The sequence below is a fragment of the Sander lucioperca genome, chromosome 5 (assembly GCF_008315115.2).
Source record: "Sander lucioperca isolate FBNREF2018 chromosome 5, SLUC_FBN_1.2, whole genome shotgun sequence".
Classification (NCBI taxonomy): Eukaryota; Metazoa; Chordata; class Actinopteri; order Perciformes; family Percidae; genus Sander; species Sander lucioperca.
The window spans coordinates 11,916,079-11,937,760 of record NC_050177.1 but is presented as its reverse complement, the minus strand read 5'-3'; positions in this window follow the sequence as shown (position 1 = coordinate 11,937,760).

Here is a 21,682-nt window from a genome sequence, read left to right as displayed (position 1 = left end):
TACATATGAAACGATGATACAAACCAAAGAAAACTTCCTAGCAGACTTGATAGGTTACCCATTAAGTATTAAGTAAAAACTGCCCACACACGCTTTGAGTATTTATTAAAGTGGATCTGATTGGCTGCCATTTGTGTTAAATGTCTGATGAACATTTTTACTTTTCAACCAAATTTAACCTGTGATCTAATGTTCCAACAGTTATTTCAAACTTTTGCATTTATTTTAGAAAAAAAACGATCATGGTTTCATGTATTCTCTAGAAGAAGTGTTCCACCTAGACAATTTTATGTTTCAGATTTGTATTTAATTAGGTATTTCATCCAATTACAATGCAAGAAATCATGCATCATTACAGGTTTGCAGGGTTAAAATGCAGGTGAAGTCTGACAACTAATGCTGGCAAGGGTACTAGCAGCAGTGGCATAGCAACAAGTAGAATCATATTTTATATTCATCTGCCAAAGTGTATATCACACCCAATTTAAGTGTTTTAAATAATTGTTTTAGATATCCAGATTCAAATATGCTACCTACATCTGTCAGATGGGTCCATCCATGTGTTTACTATCAGTGAAACAGCATTGCAAGAGTGGCATTGCAAGAGTGCAACACATAAATCAACCAGCAGATAAGTCAATATTTATCGTTTTTAAACAGAATAAGCTGGTGCAGGATGGAGCTGTCCGGCTGCTAATGAACTAATGACTCAATCACTGTATTTCTCGTAAACTAGCAATTTATTTCCGTCATTGGTACTTTCCACAGGCACTTTAAAATTCCCCTATTTATTTCAGTCAACACAAATACATTTAGTTCCTGTGTTGGCCTCACACGTCTTAAATTAAATCTTAGATTATTTTTAAATCAGCACATTTTCTCCATTGTCATGTACTCTACATGTATGCAGCATTATGAATCATTTTTGGGTAGCACTGCTGCTATGAGGGATGAGTCAGTGAAACAGCATTGCATTCAGTGATTGTGGCATTGCAAACCGTTTATATTGCTATACAGAATAGGCTTAGTTTACAGTATGTGCTATATATGTACCAACAGCAATTAGCAGGTAAAATGTGAAATGGAATGATGAATAAGAGAATTATTGATCCCTTTCCAAACTTTATTCTATAGTTGTACTTACAATCTCCTATGAACTTGGTCTCAAAAGAAAGAAAAACTGAACTGCAAAAAACACAAAAATAAAATGTGGTTGTTGCAGGTAAAACAGACAAAAGCCACAAGACTTTTCAAAAACATTTTCTGGTAGCATTATTTTTCCTTGATGCTAGCTATCCATGCAGCCATTTCGGGCTTCACTTCTCTTTTTCTTGCAATATTTCTTTTCTTTCCTCTGCTTACTAGAATCTTCCTTCTTCAGGGAAATGTAGAAATGTAAATAAATTATTAGTTTTGAGCAGTGCTAATGCAGTGTTTCCTCCAGTAGCAATTTATTTTGAGTCTGACTACTTCTTTAAATTTTAGCATTTATATACTGTCCCTTTTGGTCTATTTATCATGAACTAGCAATTTATTTCCGTCATTGGTACTTTCCACAGGCACTTTAAAGTTCCTCTATTTGTTTCAGTCAACACAAACACATTTCCTCTATTTATTTCAGTCAACACAAACACATTTAGTTCCTTTGTTGGCCTCACACGTCTTAAATTAAATCTTAGATTAGTTTCAAATCAGCACATTTTCTTCATTGTCATGTACTCTACATGTATGCAGCATTGTGATTCATTTTTGGGTAGCACTGCTGCCATACCTCTTGAGTCAGAAAGTGGTTACCGGACAACTTGTCGCTGTCTTTCTGCATACATGTTGTGAACTTCTTAAAGCATAAGCTCAAAGTGCTTAAATTGCTAGTTGCTCTTTCAAGGCTTTGAAATAAATATTTTAATCTGCTGCAGGGGCACTAGCAAAAACACTAGCTGTCATTCGCCCATTCAGATTAAAGATTTTGAAAATAGTTTGTTAATAGTATGGGCACATAGATCAATTAACATTGTGACAACAACTAAAACTATAGTGCACTGAGCAGTAAATATTATCTTATAGGGCAAAAAAGCTATTTTGGCTTGAAAGAAAGGTCCTGGATATAGTTAGGAAAGAGGCTTTGCATTGCAGCATTACGTTATCTGCATCAAATGATATTTGGGCAACACATTAATATTTAGCATTGAAAAGACCAGTGATATCATTCAAATGAATGGAATGAAATGTGTATTTGAGATGTATGATATTTTAAGATGTATCATAACCAGAAATTATCATAAATTGACCATTTACTGCTTGTTTTACATAGAAATGCACTATTTAAACAGTGCTATCCTTAAAGTTCACATATGAATAAACTTATGGGAGCAAAAACCATCTGGTACATTGCTTTTTAGCAAAAGGGGAACTATGGGCAATTTGGGAATTCATACATGTGTGTTCAAAATGTCAGTGAACATGAAAAACTCTCTCCAAAATCCAAAAACTCAAATTTGTGATGTCATCTGATAAAATAAAGAAAAGATGGCACTGAGAACACCCAGGGGGATGTTCGGAGGTAACGGGTAAGTGTTTCAGAAATGAAACGCTAACATAGAATAAACCTCATTTGGGTTTTTTTATATTCTACAAAATTAGTTTCACATTCATTGTCTATGAAGCAGCTTAGTAACCTGATGACATCATAGTTTGAGTCTCACATTTCTGGGTTGTGGCGGGAGAGTAGCTCTTACTCACAAATATCAGAGGTGAGATTAAAGGCCGTTGCACACCAGGGACGTTTTTTCCATGCGATTATTTCGCATGTCAATATATTTTTTCGAACGGTTGTTTTTGTCACAAGAAGTGTTTACTTATGAAGATCACCAAACAACAACACGGAGGCTGCTGTCCGAACTACAGACTGTACGTCGTCAGCAAACTTTATTACTCCTTTCAACCTCTACAAAGGCAGCACATGCCAGAAACATTCTTTCCGTTTTTACCTTTCACAATAAGCCCGAGACATATGCTACACTGTTTTGCAGAGGGAATTCAATTGAGTATTAACTGTATACTCAATTAGAGTTGGAGGAAATCTTAATAAATAGCTTACAGTAGCTTAGTGTTACAGCTTTTCCTGGGACGTATCCAGAGCTAGCCCCCGTCCCTCCACTCAGCAGCCTGGAAACCAGACAGGACACCTTTTGGTGCTTTTGAGGAGCTGCTGCATTTATTTGTTCTCAAACTGCAGAATCTAGCTGCTGTACAATCACTTCATATCTTCACCACTAAACGTTAACTCTCCTCTGCTCCGACTGCTCTCTCTTTCTCGTCCGCTCACACCACATCTTCCGTCACTTTCTCTCTCTCTTCAGCATCTGTCCTACTGACATGGTAGATGAGCTGGCGCGAATATCCAAAACTTGTATTGAAAACTGTCGCAAATTTGCATCGCTGCCGGCGTGAATAGTTTTGATGTGAAATATTCACAGCCGATTATTTTGCATATTGGCGTCGCTTATTCGTCACGCCCCCGGTGTGTAACTGTCTTAAGTCACACATGTGTAAGTCACAAGTCTTAACCTTCACCGTCTTGAACAAGTCCCAAGTCACTGTGTTTAGACTCAAGTAAGGCTGTACCAACAAAAAGGGGTGTAACCTCTCGGTTGTTTTTTTTGTTTTTGTTTACAAGCACAGACCAGGTAAAGCAGCCGTTAACAATGCAGGGGCCCGTTTCAGGAAGGAGGTTTAACAAACTCTGAGTGTAACCCTGATATCTGAGTTGATTTACCCTGAGATGGAAAACTCTGAGTTTTCGGTTTCAGGCAGCATGAATGGAGCCATGATACTACGATTTACCATGGTAACAACCACAAACAAACTTGTGGGCGGAAATACTCATGCGCACATACAGCGAGTTAACATGTATTTAGTTAAAAAAGCAACACAGCGGCTGCTGTAAAAGAGAGAATTTGCGTGGGAGAAAAATGCTGCTACAGTAAATTTGTTAGTTCCAATATAGTGTATATCATATTTAATCATAAGTATAATATTACTGGTGAAATGGTATTGAACCTATAATCTATAAAAATCCTAGCCCTGCTAATCCCATTCTGAGGCTGCATCATTAACAGAATTATAATTCATAATCTTTTATTTCAAAGGGTTTACATCATTCACCTGCAATACTGTGGAACATCTTTTTAATGGCTCTTACTGGTTTGTGTCCAGGGAACACTACAAAAACATTTACAAAATGTTTCAGAGTGAGTCACACTCTTCTGACGGCGCTTTGCTACAGTGGCTTTACTAAAATGCTCCGCATCACCAATGTTGTAAAGAAAACTACTGTTTTTTCATTTTTTTAATGTGACACAAAGAATGTGCTGGGATGTCCACGATGGGTGACGTTAGTGATATGAGGACGGATAAGGTTAGGTAGGCTACATAACTGGGAAGAAAAATGATACCGCTCAAAATAGGAAGTTAGCTGGAAATTAAAATGTCGGGGTTTCAATATCATCTCCAGACGTATGTTTAACTCCCTGCAAAGTAATACAGCTTCTTCATCAACGGGATCATCGACAAAAGGAAATGCCATGTTCGAGAAAAAAACGTTTCATAGTCTGCCTAACATGGTTAATAAACCAACCCTGTTTTTTTTGTATTCATGCAGATAACAAACTGCACTAAAACGCACCTGATTAAGACTGATAAATGAATGATGAAATGAAAGAGCGCTGTGTCAGAGGGAGGAGACTGAAATAAGAAAACCTGCTCCAAACCAGGTTAGGTTCACAGAGTCCGAGGTTAAGTTACCTCTCTTTCTGCAACCGAAAACCCAGAATTACCCTCATCTCAGGGTTAGCAAACTCAGAGTTTTCACTAAACCTGCTTTCTAAAATGGACCCCAGATGTCATTCGGTACCTCCTTCAGCTGTATGTGGGTTTGTGAACTCCTTTGCTGCCTCCTTCTTAGCCTCTGCTGGGCTCCCTCTTGTTCTGGGCTATCTTTTTCTCAGCCATCTGATGCACAAGTCTACAACTTCACCCAGGCTAATCAGACCGTAAGGTTCTCAGGCTGGCTGTGGGAGAGCTGTCTGGTCTGTTGATCCTTGTCAAACTGAACACAGAATGAGAGCCAAAACATGGGTGAGAAAGATGTGGTAAGGTACAGATAATAACGGGTATGGTACAGATGATAATGTGTGATACTGTATGGTGAACATCTATTTACTTTAGCTTTCTTTATCTCCTTGATCTTCTTATCTTGGTATCCTCCTTTCTTCAATCTTGACCTAAATAGGGATTAAAGAATTAGGGTGAGATTTGAAAATTACTGTAACAGTACTATACATAGATTTATATGTGGAGGCTTCCCAGCATTGACCACCAGGTTTTTATTTATTTAGATTTACAGCAAAAATGAAACTTAAAATACATATTTAATTACAGACTGAGTGCAATTGTCTGGAGGGAGAAACACTTATAAATAGAGCAGGGTGGTATTTCAGAAAGCAGGTTTAGTGAAAACTCTGAGTTTGTTAACCCTGAGATGAGGGAAACTCTGGGTTTTCCGTTTCAGAAAGAGAGGCAACTTAACCTCAGAGTCAGTTACTATGGTAACTGAGTCTGTGAACCTAACCTGGTCGGGAGCAGGTTTTCTTCAAGAAACCTCGAGTTTCTCTCAGTCTCCTCCCTCTGACACACCTCTCTTTCATTTCCTCATTCATTCATTCAGTCAGTCTGTATCAGGTGCATTTTAGCGCAGTTTGTTATCTGCATAAATAAAAATAAAAAATATGTTGGTTTATTAACCATGTTAGGCAGACTATAAAACATTTTATTTCTCAAAACATGGCATTTCCTTTTGTCTACGATCCCATTGATGATGAAGCTGCTTCAGTTCACAGAGAGTTAAACATACGACGGGAGATGATATTGAAGCCCCGACATTTTAATTTTTAGATAACTTCCTATTTGAGCGGTATAATTTTTCTTCCCAGTCGATCAGTTATGTAGCCTACAACCTTATCCGTCCTCATATCACTAACGTCACCCATCTATGCTACATCCCAGCAGATTATTTGTGTCGCCTTACGTTTTTTTGCCATCGGCATTTGTCTTTACAACATTGGTGATGCGGAGCATTTTAGTAAAGCCACTGTAGCAAAGCGCCGTCAGAAGAGTGTGACTCGCTCTGAAACGTGTTTTAAACGTTTTTAAAAGGAGTTCCACAGTATTGCAGGTGAATGATGTAAACCCTTTGAAATAAAAGATTATGAATTATAATTCTGTTAATGATGGTGCTGTATGGGGTTCCGAATGTAAAAGTTCGGTTACAATTTTTTAGCTGATGAATTTTCAACATTTAGCTCACTTTCCTCACATTTGAGACAGAAATTATATATATATATATATATATATATATATATATATATATATATATATATTATATCTAAATGTTAAATGTTAAATCTAAATCTTAAATATATATCTAAATGTTATATCTAAATCTTAAATATATATCTAAATATTATATCTAAATCTAAATCTTAAATATATATCTAAATGTTAAATCTAAATCTAAATCTTAAATATATATCTAAATATTATATCTAAATCTAAATCTTAAATATATATCTAAATGTTATATCTAAATCTTAAATATATATCTAAATATTATATCTAAATCTAAATCTTAAATATATATCTAAATGTTATATCTAAATCTTAAATATATATCTAAATATTATATCTAAATCTAAATCTTAAATATATATCTAAATGTTAAATCTAAATGTTATATCTAAATGTGTCGCCAAGTGTAAAGCTAAATATTTAGAAAATATTCAAATCTCCAAGGAAACCACGCCCTCTGCAGTGGCTTCCTTTTGCTGCACAAAAGGTCAATTCTGATTGGCTGTTTGTCTCCAATTAGATCGCAAGTAGCAGGAAACACATCTACAGGGAAACAGTCTTTGACACAACACCTGCCATGATGCCCCAGCAAGGGGTATCTCTGCTGTAGCCAGTGGGTACTTGGAAAGATTGTGGAGCAGCTTAACTAATCAAAAATAATAATTGAATTATGATTGATTTAAAACAATATATCAGCTAAAACAGCTCAACACATATGTTAAAACATATAGCGAAGTAATCAATGGTAGAAAAAAATAGCTAAAAGTGGCCTACTGACTTAGCTAACTGTTAAAAGTAATGGATGACTTTTGAAACATTAACCACACTTCATGTAAAAGGTCTAGTAACTAGACCTTTTATTTAGGTTGGTTTGGTCAGAAATTCTACTAACTAGACTCTAGTTAGTAGAATTTCTGACCAAACCAACCTAAATGTTTACAGTTCTTACATGAAAATGTAAGAATATTCACTTTAATATGATAAATAGTGTGAACACATTGGGAATTGATAGGGCGGGGTATGTGAGTTTATATGACAGGGCTGTGGGGGGAAACTCAGACCAGAAGGGTTGGAAAGCACTGATCTACAGTATTTTATATTATTGACCGACCAGTATATTACAGAAATGCCTTAATAGTTGTGTTAATCACAATACCGTTGTTTGAATTACATATCTCCGTGTGTGACCAACGTCATCCTTCCCAAGCAATCTAACATTAGCTCAGCATGGATAAAGTCCAGCTATGCATCCAACATATTCATCTGAACAAAACTAAAATGTCACAATCCAGCCACTTGTAAGAAGTTTGTAATACTGGTTACATAGTTATCGTGTTTTATTAACCTTAATGCAGCCATATTATGCTCATTTTCAGGTTCATAATTGTATTTTAAGGTTGTACCAGAATAGGTTTACATGGTTTAATTTTCAAAAAACACCATATTTTAGTTGTACTGTACCGCTCTCTCTCACTGCTGCAGATCCTCTTTTCAGCTGGTCTCTGTTTTAGCTACAGAGTGAGACCTCTTTTCTTCTTCTTCTTCTTCTGTACTATCTTTGATTGCACTTGCACATGTGCAGTAGCTCAGATGTAGATCATGTCAGCTAGCTAGCTCCATAGACAGTAAAAGAAAGGCTGTTTCTACAACTTCGGTCAGTTACAAGGCAGGATTAGCTGGGAGACTTCTAAATGAGGGCGCACATTTAAGTAGTTCTTTTGTAGATTATGGTGAACTTGTGTGTGTTGTAGCAGTGCTTTGCTATTGAGAATGAGGTAGCATGCTAGCGTTAGCATGCTAGCGTTAGCATGGTTGCGGTTAGCCTGCTCGTTTCGGCTTGTGACGTCACAAGCCGTGCCGATTTTGAACAGCTCACCCAGAGACTGAAGGCAGGACACATTCAGGAACTGTATCTCACTCTAAACAGCATGGATGGATTTTTTTCAAAGTTTGTATGTGTGTGGAAGCACCAGAGACACAACATAACACCCCAAATCCCAGAAAAAGTGATTTTTTCATAATATGGGCACTTTAATTCTGTTTGCCAAGGCTATATTTTATTGGCTTGCAAAGTAGCTATCCGTTGCTAACGCTAACGTTAGCTAGCTAATTTATGTCAAAAAGCAGTAGCTAACGTGTTAATGTTACTGCCAAGATATGGTTTCATTGTAAGACAGTGTAAACACATGACAACACTTGATTACAACACCTCTCTGGTCTCTAGTGAAATCATATCTTGGCAGTAGTTAGCTAACGTTTCTGCTTTTTAAGATAAATTAGTGTTAGCAACGGATAGCTCCTTCGCAAGCTAATATAGCAACATAATTCAGGTTAATAAAATACGGTAATGTAACCCAAGTATTAAAAACTACTTAGCTACATGTGGCTATAGTGTGACAGGTCTACTGCTGTTCAGTCTCGCATTGCGAGACCTAGCGCTGCGAGGCTTGTTCAGAGGACATGTCGGCTGCAGTGTGTGAGCTAGCTAGATTGCTTGTGAAGGATGAGTCAAACTAACGTTAAACACACAAGGAGATATGAGTCAAACAAAACAACGGCATTATAGTACACACAAATATTAAGAAATTTCTGTGATATAAGTCAATAATACAAAATACTGACCGAAATGTGTTTTAATCCAGTAACATTAGTCGAACAGCTCCACTGTAGTCAGTATTTAGCTACTGGTGTTGACTGAAACTTGCGGTGCAGCCCACTGCAGTGGGCGTGGTTTCCTTGGGGATTTGAATATTTTCTAAATATTTAGCTTTACTCTTGGCGACACATTTAGATATAACATTTAGATTTAACATTTAACATTTAGATATATATTTAAGATTTAGATTTAGATATAATATTTAGATATATATTTAAGATTTAGATTTAACATTTAACATTTAGATATATATTTAAGATTTAGATTTAGATATAATATTTAGATATATATTTAAGATTTAGATTTAGATATAATATTTAGATTTAACATTTAACATTTAGATATAAATTTAACATTTAGATTTAGATATATTTAGATTTAACATTTAACATTTAGATATATATTTAACATTTAGATTTAGATATAACATTTAGATTTAGATATAATATTTAGATTTAACATTTAACATTTAGATATATATTTAAGATTTAGATTTAGATATAATATTTAGATATATATTTAAGATTTAGATTTAGATATAATATTTATATTTAACATTTAACATTTAGATATAAATTTAACATTTAGATTTAGATATAACATTTAGATTTAACATTTAACATTTAGATATATATTTAACATTTAGATTTAGATATAACATTTAGATTTAGATATATTTAGATTTAACATTTAACATTTAGATATTATATATATATATATATATATATATATATATATATATATATATATATAATTTCTGTCTCAAATGTGAGGAAAATGCGCTAAATGTGAGGAAAGTGAGCTAAATGTTGAAAATTCATCAGCTAAAAAATTTTAACCGAACTTTTACATTCGGCACCCCAGAGTGCTGCAGCCTCAGAATGGGATTAGTAGACCTAGGACTTTTTCTTTTTCAGGATTGTACCTAAATGAAATAGATTATAGGTTCAATACCATTTCATCAGTAATGTTAGGCTATACTTATGAAATTAAAAATGCACTATATTGGAATATACGCATTTACTCTAGCAGCAATTTTCTCCCACGCAAATGCTCTCTCTTTTGCAGCAGCCACTGTGTTGCTTTTCTTTTTTTATTGAGTATTTCCGCCGACCCGTTTGTTTGTGGTTGTTACCATGGTGAATCGTAGAATCATGGCTCCATTCATGCTGCCTTTTTATTGTGGTGGTGCATGCGCATGAACCTACTCTGAGTTGATTGAACCAACTCATATCAGCTGTTCTGAAACCAAAAACTCAAGAGTTTCCCATCTCAGGGTAAATCAACTCAGACACCAGGGTTACACTCAGAGTTTGTTAAACCTTCTACCTGAAATAGGGCCCTGGTAGCCTATATCTTATTTCTGAGTTTGTTCAATTCCCTGTCCATTTATTTTTATGTGGAAGGGGAGAATGGAAATATTCTCTCTGGAAAGACAGAATGATAGTGTTGGACACACTGAATCACGAGTGAAAATAACGATCATGTTCAAATTAAGATGTGGTCCACAAAGCAGACTCTCCGTTTAATGTCATGTTGTACCTTGTTACACTTGTAAATCTTAAATGAAGCAGGGGTAAATTGTTAATTACAACGTGTGGTTCACTGTTCATAAAATAGAACCAACGTAAAGTTAGTCAGCTGAGATAGCTTATTGAAAATTGAGGCATAACCTACTAACACAGAACGTTTAGGGAACGTTGGGGAACGTTAGTTTCTGGTAAATGTTTATTTATACCAGCTCCATTTAAGTTTTTGAAGTAGCATATAAAAGGTTTGCAGTCACTTGATTTAGATTCACTCAAAAATGATTGGTCTTATAAAATCTAAGTAAGATGAACAACATAGCAAGAGAATATATTTATTTTTAGGCTGATAACAATTTTGTTAAAAACAATAATTTGTGCTCGATTTCGTTTTTTTTAACTGTATTAGGTGAAAATACTTAAAACAAGAATCTATCGATTTTCACAACTAAGAAAATTCACTTCTTTCATTTCACTTCTAACAAGTGGTTCAGTGTACAAATCCGACCGTTACACCCCCACGCCAGTAGGGGGAAGACAGTGCCTCTGAGATCTGTTCTCAGGTGACCAATTCAAGTCCTGTCCTGACTTCCGTATACAACACCTGGCAAACAAGGCAGACAAAAGATCCGTTTGCTTGGTCCCAAATTCGAACTGAAATACTGCCATTGACTAAAACATATGCTGACTACACCTCACCGACGGTGTTATAACGCAAGGTAGGACGAAGATACCAAGAAAGAAATTGTCGGCGGTCAACAGTAAAGACTCTCCGCTCAAGACTGCTAGCCTGTATGCTAACGCGGGAAACAAGTTAGCTTTCCACAGCTAGCTATGCCGTGAGCGCTGCTAGCCCTATAGATACATCAACGTTGGCCACAGAGACTGAGCCTTCCCTCGGTAATGTTTTAACCACCATAAGGAACCTGGACAACAAGGTGAGAGATTTTGGTAAACAAGTTAAAGAAAGCTCCGACATGGTTGCCAGCATTATACAGCAATAATGGAGCTAGGTAGCTAGCTAACGTTAACGTAATATATTATGTGTCCCTAAGAGACGATGTGGGTTTAGGGTTTAACACTTATCTTACGATACACCCGAGGGCTGTATGCTGTAAAGCCTGTAACGTGGATGAGAGATAAAGCCATGGATGTATTAAGAGAAGCTCTATTCACCAAAACTGCAGGCTAACCTAGCACGACATAATGATTACACCTCCTTGGTTGTCTAAATACATCCATCGTTTATTTAGATAATCATGGTAAGACCTTAAGTACAGACTATGTATTATTATTTACACTTCAAATATTCTTTTTGCAATCAGTACAAATCGTATGGTCTTTTATTTCAGATGAATTCATTCCACAAGCAAGAAAGCATTTTAGGATATTCATATTTACTTTTTTAGATGAGTCAACACCGTACAGGAAACCTGCCAGTCGCCCAGAGCTGGATGGGTCGATTGTGACGCAAGCTCGGCCTGCCACTTCTTAGGACCCAGTTGAAGGTACAGTGGCTTTGAATTTTCCATTTCCAGTTAAATACAATTTCATGACAAGGAACTTGAGAGTAACATAACTTTTTTTGTTGTTGTAAACAACAGACCTCATCACACAGAGGGAGACCATGGAGACGGAAATGAGAGGTAAGAAGACTCACTTAAGTTGTTCACATACGCAAGTTTATAATGTATAACAACTAAAACTAACACCATTAATTTTCCATAGCCATGAGGGCATCCATTGCCCGCCTGACACAGCGGATGGATGCATTTGAGGAGAAGATGGATGAGAAGATGGATGAGCTGCTCATGCTGTTAAGGACCTCCCAGTCCCCTCCCTCTGCTCCAGGCGAGGACACGTTGGTGTCACCCTGCTCGACCGTCACCGAGCTGGAGGAGTTTGACCGGATTCTCGGTCACCCGGAGAGGAGGATGAAATTGGTAATTAAGTTCCCTAAGATTAACACTATATAATTGCATGAATTCAAATATCATCATAACAGAACTGACTTTTCTTACAAAATGAGATTGTACAAGCTCTCCACTTTGTTCCATGTGTATAATTTGTATTTCTATATGTTTTACAGCAACTTTTCCTGACAACGCTTGGAGGTCCGACCACAGGTACTGCAGTCCGACGCATGCTACGGCGAGTGGCAACCAATGACATGCTGAAAGAGTATAGCCTGCGGGGAAGAAAGGCAAAGAAGGCCTTCCAGGACCTGACTATCTGCAGAGTTATAACAGGCAGGTGTTATTTTATTGTTCACATCAGTATTATGCTTAGCTTGGCTGATAAGAGGTTTTAATTTGACTTGTAACTTTACTTCATTTTGACTTCTAGTCTAGCGGCCTCCCAGAAGAATTTCCCCACGCTGACTGCAGCAGACGTGGAAGACTTGATCGGGCAAGCGCTGAAGTTTGCCCCACACAGACGGTAAATTGAAATGCTTCTATATGATGTGAAAAAACAGAGTTGTTAGTAAGGCAATTAGTCTTGCTTTTGTCAACGTGTTGATTCTTAGTATGACATATCAAACTTTTGTTTCTTTCTTTTTAGGCCCGCTGAGAAGGACTATAAGCCAAACCATGGAGCTCTATTTTTTTTTTTTTTTTTTTGTGTTTTTTCCATCCATCTTGCAGCTTGTATTTTTTATTAAAGCAATTGTATTTGTTAATATGCTAATATATAATAATTTATTACATTATCATTCCAATATGCATCTTTGCACTACATTTGCACTCTATATCCCACTCCATTGTTTTTTTTCTTATTTGTATAGTTTCTGATTGTTATATTATATTATTTTTTTAGGCCTCTTATATTTTTTGTATTTTGTTAATTTTATATTAAAGTTTTGAATTCCATCAAGTTTGCCTCTTGCCTGTTCTTTCATTCCTGCCAATATATAATAATTCATTCCTGCTCATGCACAGACAGTTTAAACTAATAATAAAATTGGTACCAACGTTCTCTAAAGGTTACAACGGTGGGGGAACGTTCTCTAAAGGTTACAACGTTAGGGGAACGTTTTCTAAAGGTTGCAACGTTAGGAACGTTCTGGGAACGTTCTGGGAAGGGTCGATGTAACCAAAAACTAACGTTCCTTAAACGTCAGGAAAACTTATAATGGGAACCAAAAACTAACCTTCAGGGAACGTTCCCGCAACCAAAAACGAAAGTTCCCAGAACGTTCTGGGAACCAAAAATTGTTACCTGGGTGGTAACTTTAAACGGCGGTTTACCGGTTATAAACAGTGATGTTAACTACCTAGCGTCAGGAGCAACGGAGCGTTATAAAGTTTCCTCAATTACTAGTATTAGTACCCAGCTAATCAAGCTGACCTGCTAAATTGTCTACTACTAACCTTACGTTACTTAGCAAGTTAACGTTACTAAGTTAACGGCCACCTGTCTTTGTCAGGTCAGTGTTTGCACGAGGAAATAGGAACTTAAGTTAAACATGGAATGTTGACATTACTAAATTAACGTTAGCGTTAGTCAACTGACAAATATAATGTAGCTAGTTAACTGTTATATATGTAGCTAGCTAGCTAACATTAATATTGGTGCATGGTTCACATTCAAGGCTAAAGTTACATAAGGACAGTCTTAATGTAGGCACATAAACGGCAAATGCTAACATTATCCCTGCTGACATTTTTTGAAATTGTGAAACGTATGCAAGTGTTATCTTAACTCGTGTCCAGTTGATATCTCGTGAGGAAACTGCATGTAAATAAAAAGAAAAGTATTACTTTACCTTAAGTGAAAGCTGAATGTGAATCATCGTGGACAAGTCCAGTGACTACTGCGTTACGTTATTATCCACTAGAGATGGCCCGATACCATTTTTTGCTTCCCGATACCGATTCTGATACCCTGAACTTGCGTATCAGCCGATACCGAGTACCGATCCGATACCAGTGTGTCATATATTTTATTATGTTTTAACAACTGTATACTACTATCCCTGTATGGATGTGATATGATTTCTATCTTTGTTGTCGGTCTGGCTCAGGTTAAACTCTTTGTGAAACATGAACAAACACAAGCAATGAACGCCACAGAACTTTCTTTTATTATGCAGTTTGACAGTCAGTTATAATGGAAAAAGAACATAAATAAACTACTTTAACGTAGATTTTCTTTAGGGTTTTATTATGTGGTATCGGATCGATGCATAAACTCCAGTACTTCCCCATACCGATACCAGCGTTTTAGGCAGTATCGGAGCCGATACCAGTATCGGTATCTGAACATTTCTATTATCCACACTAGCTATGTTTCCATCCACACGTTTTTATCCAAATTAAGTGATATCGAATGAAAAATGCCTTATGGAAACAGTAAAATTCGATTGAATTTCATGAATATCGACTCAAAGGAAATACGTTCGGTCTCATCGGATTTTATCTTGATCGATATACAGCTTATGCGATAAACGCTGACGGAGACGTTATTTGCCGAATAAATAATGAATTGCGATTAAGTTTTAGGTCATTTTATGGTTGCAACCCGCCACAAAACGAAGAAGAAGAAGTTTTAGTTAATTTCCGCCCAGTATTTCCGCTCTGTTTGCACACATGGCGGGTGTCAACAAAGATAGATGGAAGTGGACGAACAAGGAGATGCACTACCGGGAGTGCCGACACAAATGTCCCCTCTGATGCAACGATCGTCTACCACAGCCTGTAGTACGATTGATGGCCAGCCCTTTCTATTGACAAAATCCCTGTAGCCTTCAGCAGGGGGTCTAATCGGGACGTGAGTCCCATCTATTGCGCCATACACCTGTGGCACAAGGTGCGCTTTGGAGTTACGCAGCGAGATATCATGCACCTCATCCACTCCAAGTAGGTATATATACCTTCGCATCATCCTCGTTCGTATGGCATTGCACACGGCGTAAACACACCAGTGCACGGTGGTTTTGCTGACTCCAAACGTTGCGCCTACCACTCTGTACTCTGCGCATGGAGCCAGTTTGTAGAGCGCAATGGCGATACGCTTCTCGGATGGAACCGGAGGGCGATAGCTTGCGACATCTGGGAAAAGGGACGGGCCAAAAAAATTACACAACAGGTCAAATGTTGTCTTGGTAATCCGAAAATTCTTCAACCAAAGGGTTTCCGTGAAGTGTCTCTAAACCACGATCTCCCAGAACTGTTTGGAGTGCTGTCGTTCCCACACCACAGGCCGCCTCCGTTGTCGTCGGCCATTTACGTGCATCTGCATCATCACAGCAATGTGTTGATAGCGTCGTTGTTTTCTTATTACGGCTTGATATGTCGCTATCAGCTGGCACATAAGCACTATTACAACTTGTGCAATATTGATCATTTGTTGGTAGATGGCACGATCCATTTTGTCTAGCAAAACTTTGTTCGCAAATGTTTGCTTGAATGTTGTGCGATTCAGTGCGAAAATGAATGGAAACACCTTAAAATTTGATCGCAAAACAGCATGTGACGTCATTACGCACAGGTTTTTATTCGCTTTAAAGCCGTTGTATAGAAACACACTTTCACCAGCTTTATTCACATGAGTTTTTTTACCGAACTTTAGATAATTCGATTGACAATTGGATGGAAACTTAGCTATAGTCTCTGAGTCAAGACAAGTTTGACGTTAGCACAGCCTCCCATGAAGTCAAACAGTATCATTGGTCAAGATTGTCTCTGCCCGGCATGATTCATCCAATGATTGTGCAACATTCAATTATTTGAATCTGCGCGCACTTTCTTGATATCAATTCTGAAGCACATAGACTAAAGAGACAATTTCTGTTTACATTTCTGTTTTTTCAACCATTTTAAGGTCTTACATCGCTTCACGCCCAGATTATTAATGTTCACGCTGATGCTAGAAGCCTTGGTTGAACTGTTGAGCCCTAGCATCCCTTCCCAGTCTTTCACACATTGCATGTATTGCTAAATAAAAAAAATATATATATAGCACACCGATGTAAAGCTTTATTCACACTGTGTCCTCCCTGTCTTTATTCACCTTATATTACCTCAGCCCATGAAAAACTCTTTGTTCCCTTTAACCTGTAGAAAATGGGGAGAGGCTAAGTGATTTGAGGGAGCAGTAGACTGCACAATGACCTTGCATTTTGTTGAACACTGTGACTCACTTTGGGTCTTAATATTAAGAGAAAATTGTTTTAACAACAATTTTAACTTCATAAGGAAAAGAACATGTATGCTACATATTCTATTTGAAGTACACCAAATACATAAAAAAGAGGTCTGTCCCGCATGCATATTAGTTTCTGACTGTGGGGAATTGGGAAAAACAGTAAAAACTTCCCCAAATTTCTGAATTGCTTAATTTCATGACATTCACTGAGCCTTGCCTAAAACAGTTTGGAGCTTGTATTGGAAGACTCCATGTTTTTAAAGTGGATTAACAGCCTTTTATGAAAAGCCTACTCTTTCAGTTTTGAAATGAAATCACAGATAATTTCTCAAATAAGCATAATGTTGCAGATGTCCATACTGTTTGTCGGTAGGCATGACTTTCATAGGACACACTTTCCTAATCAGGGTTGAAATAAACTGTATGAGGGTTGGAACTAGCGGAACAAGTTAGGTTAGGTGGTGTGCAATTTAGGCAAGCAGGTACATACTGTATTTGAGGTACTGGTGTGCATTAATATTGATTTTCCACCCCTTATAAAACAGCATAGCTGTGGCAGGCAATCCATTTAACTTATTAATGTTACACCTAAATGAAACACACATTTCCCAATATGTGCATCAATGCCTGTGTAACCATTGCAAGTCAATGGAAATTGTAGTGTAATTTCAGAGGCAGGGGTGGTCAGATCACCGAGGTCTTGGTGAGGCATTTAAGGTACTGGACATGCATGAATATTCATTCTACCCCACATAAGAGGGAAGCTCATGCTCTAAGCTGTTTGCATGACATAGACAGGAACAAACATCAAAAGCCAGAGTGGACACAGTATGAGACATCACCGCAGACATCAGCAAGTAAGCAGTCAATGGAAAAAGATGTTGGGCCATGAATCTGAAATAGGCCCATGGCCTCCACGGAAGTGAAATGAGGCGAGAACATCAGATGCCCCCTAAAATATTAGGATGGTGAAGATGTAGGCTTACCCAGGCTGCAGGCTGCCTGGCTCTCTGTGAACTGTATTGTCATCCTGTAGGCCTATAGGGTTGTGGGTGATGTGAATTGTGGCTGCACGATTCTTTTGTCAACTAATTCGCCAGACCAAAACATGACTATATAGTGATGAGCATATCACAGACTTGGACTAAAATAGACATCATGTACATCCAAGGCTTGTAGTTTAGGTTGACTCTTGTCTCTTATGCATTCCCATAACTGAAGCTATGGCTTTGTTACCACAAATATTTAGGTGAAAGAATGTTTATTTTTACAAAGACAGATCTAAATACAGCATCTTTGTCCACATTGGCCCCAGTGGTGATTTGGTGCATTACAGCTTTTTAAGCTTGTGTGCTGCCAAGTTGTTTTACTGTTTGTATTACCATAAATATGCTTGCAAAATATTACAGTAGTGTAGTTTCTAATATAATTACATTGATCCAACTATAATTGAGAACAATTGCTTGTGGGTTTTTGCTGTGGAGTTGTTGTGAGGCCATGCAGTAAGGGTTCATGTCAGCCTCATTCAATGCATTAAACGGGTATGGCTGGTCCTACCTGTCTCAGTACCTCTGTTAATCCCTCTTCAAATAACTGCAAAGCTAAATACAAGTCCTACTCTATTGCTAGAATTTAGTAGACTTGCATTAAGAGATACTGGACATGATGATGTTTGACAGCGATTTAAACACTAACACACAGTATGTATGAGACCACATTGAATAAGCTAAAATGGACCCTACATTATACAAATATTTACCCTCTGAAGAGTCTCTGATGCATATATTGGATAGTTAATTGTAAATATTGTCAAATGTTTTTACAAAGTAAACATACAGTACATTAATGGGATAAGTCTGTAGATATATTGAATAGTTGCTTTTAATCACTATAAAGTATTGTTTGTATAAAGTAAACCTGATATAGTAATGATTAAAGTACAGTATATTAGGTAGTTTCTTTTTAACACTATACAATATTGTTTATATAAAGTAAACCCTTATACATTTACAGGGAAAAGCCTGTAGACATATTGAAGAGTTGATTGTAGTTACTGATAAATAATGTTTATATAAAGTAATGACTATGAAATAATGGTTCTGCAAGTTTTTATCACATATTGTTTTTGTACAGTAGAAAACCAGTATTAAACAGGAATTTACTGTAAATTGACTGGATAATCCGAGGTTAATCATGTAAAATAAATGCCTAAAGCTTTTAAGATACTATTAATGGGCTGTCAAATAGGGTGATTTTACATTAATTTGACATGATTTTTGTGTGTTTTACATCCAGAAATCTGTACTTTAACAGGGAGTTATTGTGGATGGATTGAATAATCTTGTGAATTTACCAAAGAAAACCGTATGAAAACAGCAGTTTTCATTTAAATTATGTAATTTTAAGGTATTTTTCAATATTTTTCAGTGTTTGTACAGATTTATACATTTGTTTAACATTCTAAATATGTTTTTTGATTAAAATTCTTTTTAATTCTACAGTAGTTAAACTGTGAAAATACAGAAAATGTACAGTAGATATCTGTATTTTAAAAAGAAATTATATTATTTTACATAAAATTCAATGTAATTTAACTTTCAAGACCATTAAGCAATGGAATTATCCTGTTAAACAACTATATTATCTCATTATATCAATTTACAGACTAAAACCTTAATTTAATGTTTTTTTTTATAAATAAAAGTATTTTCTGTATTTTTATGGCATTAACACTTAATGTAGAAAAAACAGAAAAAATCCGTAAAATTATACAGTGAATTCCAATGAAATAACTAAGTAAGCTAGGTATAATAGAATGGGCATGTCTTTAAAAAACCCACTCTGGGACTGACAGTGGTTTGTTTGGTTATATTACTCTGGGAGCAAGAGTAATCTTTCTGCATTCCCTGTGTTTTAGAAGTGTTTGGATTTGTTCTAGTGAAGGCAGTGGGGCAATGACACGAGTCTTATTTTTAACACTGACTTTGGATAGCTTATGTGAAAGTGTTAAAGTATCCTTTGGTATATGACTTATAAAGCATGTGTGATGATCTGTGAATCATTAAATAAGATAAAACCTGGCCATGCTCCAGATATGATACAAAACAAATGTTCGTCCAATATCAACCACAGAAAACTCCAGGCAGTGCTCTCCTGTGTCTTCCATCAAATCAAGTCAGAAGGATTTCTGTGGTTCAGACAGGCAGCATAGTTTACATGAGACATTAGGTTGATTTGAGGACACAGATGTAAAACATTACTCTTTTCTTTTGATTTTATGTTTAATTTTAAATACAAATGACCCTTTTCTTTGTTTTCTGTAAATACTTTGTTATATGTAAATAAAGTTTGCCTCCTCTTGTCTTGTCACACTTTGTTCATAACAGAGTTCAGCACATTTTTCCTTTCTGGAAGAGGGAAGAGAAGATGCTTTTCATTGATAAGATAAATATCTAATCATACATCCGATGCTCCCCTTAATATTTTTGTATTTAGTACTATAAAAGTGTTTTTAATTTTGTATAATGAGAGTGCCCTCTGGTGGCAGAACACAAAATATCAGCATCGTCACAGCAAGTGCTGCAAAAAGTTTTTTTTTTATTTCACACATGACCATTCCTCATTACTAATGGTTGTCTTTATGTGGCCAGCCTTCTGGAGGTTTCTCTGGTTTGAACAATTCACAGTGAATGACCTGTGGTACACAATTGTTTTTTTTTATTTTGTATGCATCTGAACCTTTTATTTCTATAAAAACATACAGAAAGACAAGTGAAAGTACTCGCCTTTTGTAGAATTATAGGTCAAATATGATGACATACTGAATGCACATTTACAGCAAATGATGGAAGTAGAGGAGAAAAACACAAGGAGCTCAGGATTTGAACCTCCCTGTCACCAAACAATGTTTTTCTCTCTTTTTTTACCTCTCTCTATTTTTTATAGACTTCATATAACCTTTATGAATTTCTAGCCCTGGAGAGGGAGTCTGGATGCTGGCCAGTATCATCTCCTCTAATGCCCACTAGTGCCACATTTCTTTATATCTCTATTTCAGACAAAGGGCGTGACTTCAGCAGGTGGAAGGAGTAGCATATAGCTGCAGTTCCAGAGGCTGCGCTTTCAGGACTGCATTTTCAGGAACGCAATTCTAGGACCCTAACTAGAAGGAGGGTCTTGCCAAGAAAGTGAGTGGGTAATAATAATAATGCGACAGGACCGCATTTCCACCAAAAATGGAAGAAGAGCACATCAAGCCCAAGGGGGTAAGCGAGCACCCGGAAAGCGTACCTCGGGAGATTCTGAGGCTAACAAGCCATCACCTTCTGCTAGCGTTCCATTGACTCCCATTCATTTTGGAGTCACTTTGACAGTGAATAACTTTACATCTGAAGCGTTTAAAGACTATTTGTCCATTGTTTATTTCTAAAGAAACACGACAATGTATAAAAGGCTCCTTTACCTTATACTCACGTTATGGCTCCGTAGCAGCCGTTTTTGTAAAAGTAGGCTAACGATTGTGTCATAACCACGCGTCTTTCTGTCGCACAGTAGAGAAATTACCGTATAGTCAGGAGAAGCTCACAGGCAATCAGGGGGGACGTGTAGGCATACAGTCAAGGGAGAAGCCCATAGAGAGTCCATGAAAGCATCGGAACAAAATATTTCAGCAACGTTTTGATGGATTGAAAATACTTGGGTATGTGGCAAGTGAATTCATATGAAGTAGATTTCTCTTGGCACAGCTACCAGAAGACTTACAACTCTCAGACAGGTTGCTCACGTCACATCTACGTCGTCAAGCTCAGTTTGAGGCTGCGCAGTACGCTCAGCCATCACCAGAAAAGTGCTTCTAATTGACTTCATTGGTCTCCGTTGAAGTCTATGGCGTCGCTGTGTCCATTTCTTTCACTGTCTATGGTCAAGCCCTGTGTGAGTAACATTGCTG